The sequence below is a fragment of the Cervus elaphus genome, chromosome 26, assembly GCF_910594005.1.
Source record: "Cervus elaphus chromosome 26, mCerEla1.1, whole genome shotgun sequence".
Classification (NCBI taxonomy): Eukaryota; Metazoa; Chordata; class Mammalia; order Artiodactyla; family Cervidae; genus Cervus; species Cervus elaphus.
This window is the reverse complement of record NC_057840.1, coordinates 19,982,030-19,990,958: the sequence shown is the minus strand read 5'-3', so window position 1 is coordinate 19,990,958 and position 8,929 is coordinate 19,982,030. Positions and strand designations below refer to the sequence as shown.

General features: G+C 44.1%; 1 long non-coding RNA gene across 1 annotated transcript; it reads left to right on the top strand.

Annotated features, from left to right (window-relative positions):
- Positions 1 to 4,030: 4,030 nt before the first annotated feature.
- Positions 4,031 to 6,842, top strand: LOC122684499. The gene is made up of 4 exons (XR_006338063.1): positions 4,031 to 4,140; positions 4,262 to 4,348; positions 4,497 to 4,608; positions 5,440 to 6,842. It is a non-coding gene; the product is annotated as an uncharacterized LOC122684499 (long non-coding RNA).
- The last annotated feature ends 2,087 nt before the right edge of the window (positions 6,843 to 8,929 follow it).

Sequence of the window (8,929 nt, the reverse complement as noted above, 5' to 3'; positions counted from 1 at the left end):
TCCTGCTTTGCCCCTCCCTCCTCTCTCCTGCCTCACTCCACTCAGCCATGCAACCCAATCTATGCAGCCAACCCTTTCCCAAGTTCTGGTACGGTCCTTCCCACGCTAACCAAAACTATCTGTTCACCTGTCTCTCTTCCTGATGGGACGGGAGTTCCTCCCCTCTGAAGTCTCAGATCACAGCCCAGTGCCCGGCTGTGCACAGAGGGTGCCCAGAACGAGTCGCAAGATGGAACGAGGGCTTCCTGGGGCCCCAGTGTATTGGTTGCACGATGTATGGGGGATTGGGGCAGGCGTACAGAATAATCTGTATCATTTTATGTAGGATTTGGCATATGTTGGCTTGTTTACAAATGCTGAAAATGACAAGTCCCTTTGAGGTCACGTGGTAGTGTCAGGTTATACCTGGTTCTTACCTTCTACCTTCTACCCCCTCTCTTTCCCTCTTCCCTGGCTAGGGTCCCTTGACCTTGATCAGGTAAGTCTAGGACCAATTCTGAGTGTCAGCAGGAAGAAATTCAGTAGCTCCAGTGTCTAAGAATCTATATCCTCACTCTTGTAGTTGATCTGGCCCAAGCTTCATCCTTATTTCTAATACCTAAGCCCTATCTTCAGTCCAAATTCTGACAACTGAAGCTCTTAGCTCCTGGTGCCTGAATACCCATCTCCCAACATGCTGGTTTTCTGTCCGGGAATCTGTCCTCCCTGGAATTTGGAGTCAGCCCTGTCCAGGATCTGGATTCTCCTTGTGGAGGTGCCTGCTTCCTGCCAACAGACACCCTGGGGACCATTTCCCTGCTTCTGGGTCTCTTGTGGTCTCTAGAAGCTCCCCTGGGCTCACATGGCAGTCTCATGGATGCAGATTTGACCAAAGGCTGTCCTCCCTCAACTCACCACTGCCTTGGTTCTCAGTTCTTCAAACCATTAGATACAATGTCTTAGCACCCCTGTTAGACCTTTCCTCATCAGTTCTGTCCCAAGTGGGTGAGTTTAGTTCTAAGACCTTATCCTTCTCCAGCCATCGCATACCAGCTAAGGGTACCATATTTGTCTGTGCCTACTCCACTACAGAGTTCCACCCAAGCGGAGTGCTGCCTTTGTGTGTTTGGGGGGGGGGGGGGGGGGGGGGGGTGGGTTTGCTCAGAACTGAAATAAAAAAGTCAAGGGAGATGTTGGCACAGAACCTGAGGTAACTCGGGCCCTTTGCTTGCAACTCAGAGGAGGCAGAAGGAACGGCAACCCCACCTAGCAGTGAAATCCACCAAAGAATTTCACTTCCCACGGTGAAATCCTCCTCACTTTCATAGTTATGAGGGTACAACCTGGACTGTCCACATACCCTAAAAATAAGTCTGTCTCTGATCCCCTCACACTCAGACATGTAAAGTTAGTCCCCATTCAGTGATGAGTTTCATGGGTAAAGTGTTCTTCCAAACTGCAAAGAATAACTTTGCCAATTACCTATAATAATCAGTCAGCATGCTTTTTTATTAAAAATATTACTGACCAATCAGGGATCATCAAATATTTGGTGAAAGAGAAATATCAAGATGTGTGAAAAGTGACGGACCACAGGAGAAACACAAAAGGAAGATGACAAAAAAAAAAAAATTTTTTTGAATTACCATCTTCAGATCTTCAGAGAGGTCTGAGACAACAGTGGATTCAGACAAAAGGGTAGGCTCTTATGAAAAAAGAGCAGGCAGAAAGCAGGAAAGAAGCCATGACAAATTAAATATTCCCCAAATACATTTTAAAAATCAGTAGAATTGAATCACTGGTTTGACTGAAAACTAAATTAGTATCTGGAAGATAAAGTTGAGAAAATAGCTCAGAATGTACAGAATGACTGAAAAGGAAAATATCCAAAAGCTGAGATGGCAGATAGATCTAGAAACTTATTAATATGTAACTAATCCACGCTCAGAGAACAAAAATGAGTGATGAAATAAATTAGAAAAGATAATTTCCCTGAACTAAAAAAAAGATTTTCAGATGGAAAATATTCACTAAGTGCTGACTACTAGTCTGTTGAAAATCTGAAATTCCTAATATAAAGCTTGTAGAGAGAATTACCAGAATACCTACCCAAAAAAAAAAAAAAAAAAAAACCCACACAAAGTAAAAAACACAAAAAGAGCCCTAGAAGACTGTCATCATACTTTACATTAATATTATTGATGCTAGAAGACAGTGGAGAAAGACTTCAAAGTTCTCAGGGAAAATTGAGCCTCATTTAATAGCCAGCAAACTGTTACTTCAGATTTAAGGCAAAGTAAGTTATCCAATGTCTCAGAAATTTTCTCCTATGTCCTCCTCCTGGAATGGGGATATAGAAAAAGAAAACTGAATGCAATGACCAGAACTGTCTGAGAAATAAAATGGAAAGACATTTGACATCAGCTGTTAATCAGGCCTAGAAAGCAGTTGGCCCAAATTAGAACGGGGAAGACAGGAGATAGTGACTGGAGAATATTGATTAAAAATGTGTTTAATAATCTGGACAATCTTAGACATGTAAACAAGTACATGTAGGCTATTCTATCCATTAGAATAAAAGAAACAAAAAACTATTTAGATAGCATGATAAGACAAAGCAAAATGAAATGTGATATGACTTGGAAAAATTGAAGGGGTAAGCGTAAAAGTGTAGTCTTTTTTTGGATGGAAATTTTCGGTAACATAAAAGTCACATTTCTATCTTTATGGGCCTTACACACTACTTAATACTAAAATTAATATTTATATATTTTGAATATATAAGAAAGATTAAAGGCAAAAGGAGAAGAGAGTAGCAGAGGATGAGATGGTTAGACAGCATCACTGACTCAACGGACATAAGTTTGAGCAAACTCCAGGAGATAGTGAAGACAGGGAAGAAAGACTGGCATGCTACAGTCCATGGGGTTGCAGAGTTGGACATGACTTAGCCACTGAATAACAACATTTTGAATATCTCAATATCTGTTACTGGTTTTCAATTTTTAAAGTCAAACTATTTTGGAAACGTAACTAAACTAAGCTTGGGAGATGTCCTCCAGCACCCTGAGTGCTGCCTGTCTGCCCAGCACGATGCTCTAGAGAGGCGGACCCAGGAGACCCTCTTCGCATCTCACCCGTCCTTTCCCTCCTATGAACACAGGAGGATGAGAGGCCCTTCTGGCCCTCCGTTGTGAATGTTCCCCTAAGCCAGAGCCCAGAGTTTTAAAATACATCTCCAAAGCTTGTGGTCCTTTCTTTTGGATTTGCTTAAACTCCTGGCAATTTGCTTAACCCTTTTCTTGGGGGTGTCTGCAGCTTCCTGTGGCCCCCATTAACAGTGGGTGGATCCACCCCAGAATGTCTCACTGATGAGCCCCTCATAGCAGGCTTTGCGGATGACCCATTTCAGGGTGTACTTTGAGGAAGACATTATGTTCATGTGTGTCTAAAGCAAGCCTCTGGAATGTGTCCCGGGGTTCATTAGTCTGACGGCCCCAAGCATTTACATTGTCAGTTTCTGCGGCCACGCTCGTCAGCGCCACCGTCAGTACTGACTCACTCAGAGGCCTTGTGCAAACCACTGGCCTCAATACTCTATGGCTTCTGCCAAACAAACGCTAGGTAGCTCTTCTGGGAAGAGTCGTATTTCTGACTGCAGCTGGCCATTCATCAAGCGTCCGGAATTGGCCCTAATCTTGTCTGTTGGCCCCGGATATGCCTTCTCCCTGCTCTGATGAAGCTTTCCCATCCCACACCTCATTGCCTCCTCATCCACATTCCTCGGCCCAATCTTTATTTCAGGAGATATCATTGTTCTCCAATCTCACATAATTACCATTCCAGTGTGACTCAACAGTATTCAACGAAGCACTGAAAAATACTCCTTGGAACAGTAAGGTCTGGGGGAGTCACTGAATCATAACAAGGTGGAGTTGCCAGGGACCTTGAGCTCACTGTGTCCTGCTCCCTCCCCCTCCCACATGGACCACAGAGGCTCGGAGGGATTACCTGACCTGCCAAAGATCTTAACAGCCAGCAGAGACTCTCAGTAGAACTGGACATGCAGAGATCCAAGCATGGGAGAGGTTAGAGGTATTCTGAGGACAATGGAAATAATTGCAAGTTCTGATAAGTATTTTGGACTTCCTCCAACAGATAGTAAGCAGCTGGCCTCTGTCTCCACTGAGGATAAGACATGGGGATGGAGGGGGTAGGTTCTTAATTACAGTTTGAGTTTTTATGTAAAAGAAGTTACTTCATTTCGATGTTTCCATTTCAGAAATAGGGAACAGTGGAGAAGATGGGAACCCCTTTCTGGACTCTGAGCAAGGGTGGTGCCCCTGTCAGGGGTGGATGAGCAGCAGGGGTGAGGTGAGGGAGCCCTGGACCGTATTGCACGGTGCCCGATAGCAAGGGCGGCGCCCCGAGCGCCAGATGCCCGCTGCCCGTGTGGCTGCGCGGGCGCTGAGCGCTCTGCCTGCAGCCTTTCAAAGGGTCCGCTTATCTGATTACAGGGTCTGCTGCTGGGAAGTGAACAGCAGGGACGGATGAGTCTCTAAACAGAAGAAATCTGATTTTCCTGCAACATCCCTGCGAAATCAAAGCATGTAAGAATCATTAAGACAGGTAAAAACTTGATGATCATCTTATTTACCTTTTGGGTGGGGGGTGGGGTGGGGTTGGATTTTTAAACCATTTCTCTGATGTTTCAAGTTCAGCAAAATGCATGCTTCTGGAATCCATTTTTGCATTCACTTCAGGTATCTTCGGGGAAATACACTCTCACACTCAGGAGTAATAAATCACCAGGAAGCAGTTCTAAGGGGTTATTTATAACTGCTCGGGATCCCATGGCCCCTGGCCGGCACTTGGGCTGAGTTAGTGGTCCGCGGTCAGACTGCGTTCCATCATCAGGATGGACATGCCCTGTTCCCGGTGGAAGCGACATAAAGCGCTGATGAAGCACTTGCCCCAGGCTGTGACCGCACTGGCTCTGCCCCCTGCCCTTCCTCTGATGGCCTAAATAAAGCCGGGGAGTTCGCATCTCCTGGACAGGGGTTCCAGGGAATGTACTGCACCCTTTCCTCAGGATGTTGCTAGTTCATCCTAATCTTGAGTAAGACTAACTCCATGAACTTTAAGGTTAGAAACAATTAGACAAGAAAATCCCTTCCCTCGATTTCTTGTAACTGTCAAAAAAAGATGAGGAGTGAAAACATTGCCCCATGCCAGACTTCTCACTCTTGTGAACCTTTGAACCATATTGTTTATTGTAAAGAATATGACAGTCCCCTGGCATGATAAGGTGAGCAATTACTATTTCTGCCTTTTGACTGTTGTTTATGCTTTGCTATCCATCACAAGTACCCACATAGCCCTAGAAACTGAAATAAATGCTGTGATTACTCCAGACTGTTCAGCACACTGACCCTGTCATTCACCTCTCCTTCATTACAGGAAAATCCTGCTTCTGTCTTCATCAGTCCATTTCGGAAAAATGACTTAAATCTTGGCAACTATAGATAACTTTGTATATCCTATGTGGATTGCTTTAGAGCTCAAGCATACAGAAGGCAGCATTTAATTTTCAAGTTCTGAAGGATCTGAAGATGGCCCAGTCCTGTACCACCCCCTGCTTTTTTTTCATCATTTATGTATTTTGAAACATATGTCAGTGTCTCTGTGTGTTTTCCATGCAGTGCTCTGAAGATGAGTTTCAACATTGTTTCATTCTCTGCGGATTGTAAACTCCTGGAAGTCAGGGATTGTATTTTATGTTGGATGAATGCCAGGATTTTTCTTTATTCCTGCAGATCCTAGATCAATGCCTTTGACAGAGTGGAAACTGAATACAAGTTACTGTACTTAGACTGAATTTAAAAATAAGGATCATTATACGACTATATCAACTGTCTTTTGTTCTGGAGAAATAATGCATGGTTTATAGTGAGGCTGAGACTGAGTTGCAATAGTCAGGCTAATCTTGACTGATTTCTGGGTAGGCCCGTCCATCCCACAAACATGAGTACAGAAACCAGGTGTCCTGGCCCATCAGACAACGCAAAATCTGAAGCCAGGCCGCTTGTTTCTTGGCAGAGGGTTGTGGCCCAAGTGGCGGGTAATGGATTCAGGCCCTCAGACCAACCAGGAGGTGTGTCCTGGCCCAGGTCCTGTTCAGGCGCATAGTATTCAGAGAGTTCATTAAACGTCACCTCTCGACCACCACTCAGGAGGGCGTAGGCTTCACTGTGTGGCTGAAAGGCAATGGTTGTGCCAACATTGCCTTAGGTCTCCTAGAGTGACTCATAGAATTTCTGTAACACTCTCCAAAATGTGTGTCTGGGATCTGAAGGAGGAAGAAACACTTTGTACTTGAAGATGCAAGAGAGAGTGTAGGTATTGATAAGTCAATCTAATGACAAAATGTTAAATGGGCAGCATGAGCTACGGTTTTGTGGGAGTTTAAAATCAGATATGTATTGACTCAAGTGTTTTGGGTTAAACTCACTAAAGCAATGATTTGTACCTTACAAAATGAAGCCTTTTAGTGGGGTGATCTGGCCATTCAATGAAGAGGTGACGTCATGGACCAGAAAAGTCCCTGGGGCCAGAGTTTGGACATATCATTCACAAGTTCTACTTTCATCTCCGGAAAACCCTGAAGCCATTATTTTCCTTCCCTCAACCCTTTCTTCCTATGATGGCTCCTTCATTGTGACACATGCAAAATTCTGAATTCCATCCATAGATGAGAAATAAAAATTTTCACCTTATTTCTGTAGTATAGGGGAAAAAAAAGATTTTTTTTCCTCTATATTCTTAGGTTTATACCTGGGGCCTGTATATTAAACTGACAAAAGATTAACAAGAGCAAAGGCATCACAATTTTATAAGTATGAGGGCTCCAGAGAAAATGAAGCCCTCTAAAAAGGAGTTATACTTGGGGGGAAGGGCTTATATGCCATCTTAACAAAGGTGATAAATTGTGGAGAAAGGACAGAGCGAAGAAGAAAGGAGAGTTAGGGCTTCTGGGAATGGTGACTTGTGGGAAGGTAAATACACGCGGGAAGCTAACAGTGTGTGCCTTCTGAGTCGCTTAGTCACTTCTGACCCTTTGAGACCTCATGGACCGTAGCCCCCAGGCTCTTCTGTCCTTGAACTTTTCCAGGCAAGAATACTGGAGCGGGTTTCCATCTCCTCCTCCAGAAGTGAACGGCAAATGAAGGTTATTTTGTAAGGTTTGTTCACGCAGACTCATCTAGGTACTGTCTCTGTCTCATAAAGGTTGTTCTCTTTCCGGTCTGGGAGAGGGCGGGAGACACCTTCACACAGGAATTTATGCCCTGTTTTTTTTTGTAAATATTTTGTTTGCAGTTCAAAATAATCTTTATACCAAAGCAGTATACTTTCGCGTGGCATATACTATGCTTAGTTGCTTAGTCGCGTCAGACTCTTTGCGACCCCATGGACTGTAGCCCGCCAGGCTCCTCTGTCCATGGAATTCTCCAGGCAAGACACTGGAGTGGGTTGCTGCTCCCTACTCCAGGGGATCTTCCCGACCCAGGGGTCGAACCCTGGTCTCCTGCATTGCAGGCGGATACTTTATCATCTGAGCCCCCAGGGAAGCCTGGCATACATTGATCCCCTTTTTTTGCTTATTTATTTGTTTGGTTGCACACAGGATCTTTGGGTGTCTCACGCAGGCTCAGTAGTCGTAGCGTGCAGGCTTTCTAGTTGTGGAGCAGCATGCAGGTTCTTAGTTTCCTGACCAGGGATGGAACCCTGGTCCCCTGCACTGCAAGGCAGATTCTTAACCACTGCACCACCAGAGAAGTCCCTCCCTTTTATTTTGTATATTTCCCATCACTTAAAGAAAAAATACGCCCACTACAGCTAAGTGAGGAAATATTTGGATTTATGCTTGGATGAGAATATTCTGGGAGAAAAACACACCCAGTTGGAGGGCAGGTGATGTGGATGCTGTGAGTAATCGGGGTTTTTAAACTGGGTTTTCAAGGGCCTGTGTACTCAGAGAATGGCATCTGAGCAAAGATAAAATGCAAAGGCTAGTACAGATTCTGCACCTCTGGGTTCCAAGCTTGTTCGAGAACAGAAATGAAAAAAGTGGGTTCTAGTGGGTAGAATCATCATTTTAAGAAGGTCAATGAAAAAAGGAGTTGACTTTACCCACAGGGACTTGACCAAGCCTAACTTTTATTAGTCTGTTATGGTGAAGTGGAAGGAAGTCCAGGTCCTGAGTGTGAAATGGAAGTGGACATTTTTTCATAGTTTTCTCAAGATTTTGTATCTGAAAGGAATCTTTTCAGTAATGACTGAGAACAGAGATTTCATCAAGGATTTATTTCTTAGTGTGTTATATAATGAGAATATTTTGAACGCCCTTGTAGGGTCAGACAATGGAACTCAAAAAGAACAGGTTCTGAGTCTTTCATTTCACAGAGCTTTTAAGTGAGGGAGAATGAAAAAGATGATTAAACAACGGAACCAGAATTAAGTAACACGAAGTCATGTAAATAAATACAATACAAAGCAAGGTGGATATTATCACAAGGCGAAGGGAAATCATCAAGAAGATCTGGAAAAGCACAGGTTTTCGTTGAGGGGTGAGATGCTGAAATGCTAGAAAAGGAAATGTGTTTCCAAGCTTGGAGACAATTTAGTAAAGCATTACTGTTACTCTTTCCCTCAGGATGATTCCATTCCTCGGGAATTGGTGAGTTTAGAGGATGCTTCTAAACAGACATCTCTCTCATCCCTTTGCCTAGCTTGAGGTAACTGTGAGTGAATTGCGTTCAATCTGAGTTTCCTTAAAAGAAGCCAGGTCCTCGGAGGTGGGTTAACTGAGGCCATGCATTTTGGTCCTGGGAATCTCTGTTCAATTTGGGGACACTTGCTGTCTTCTGGGGAGCTGTTTGGTTCACGATGA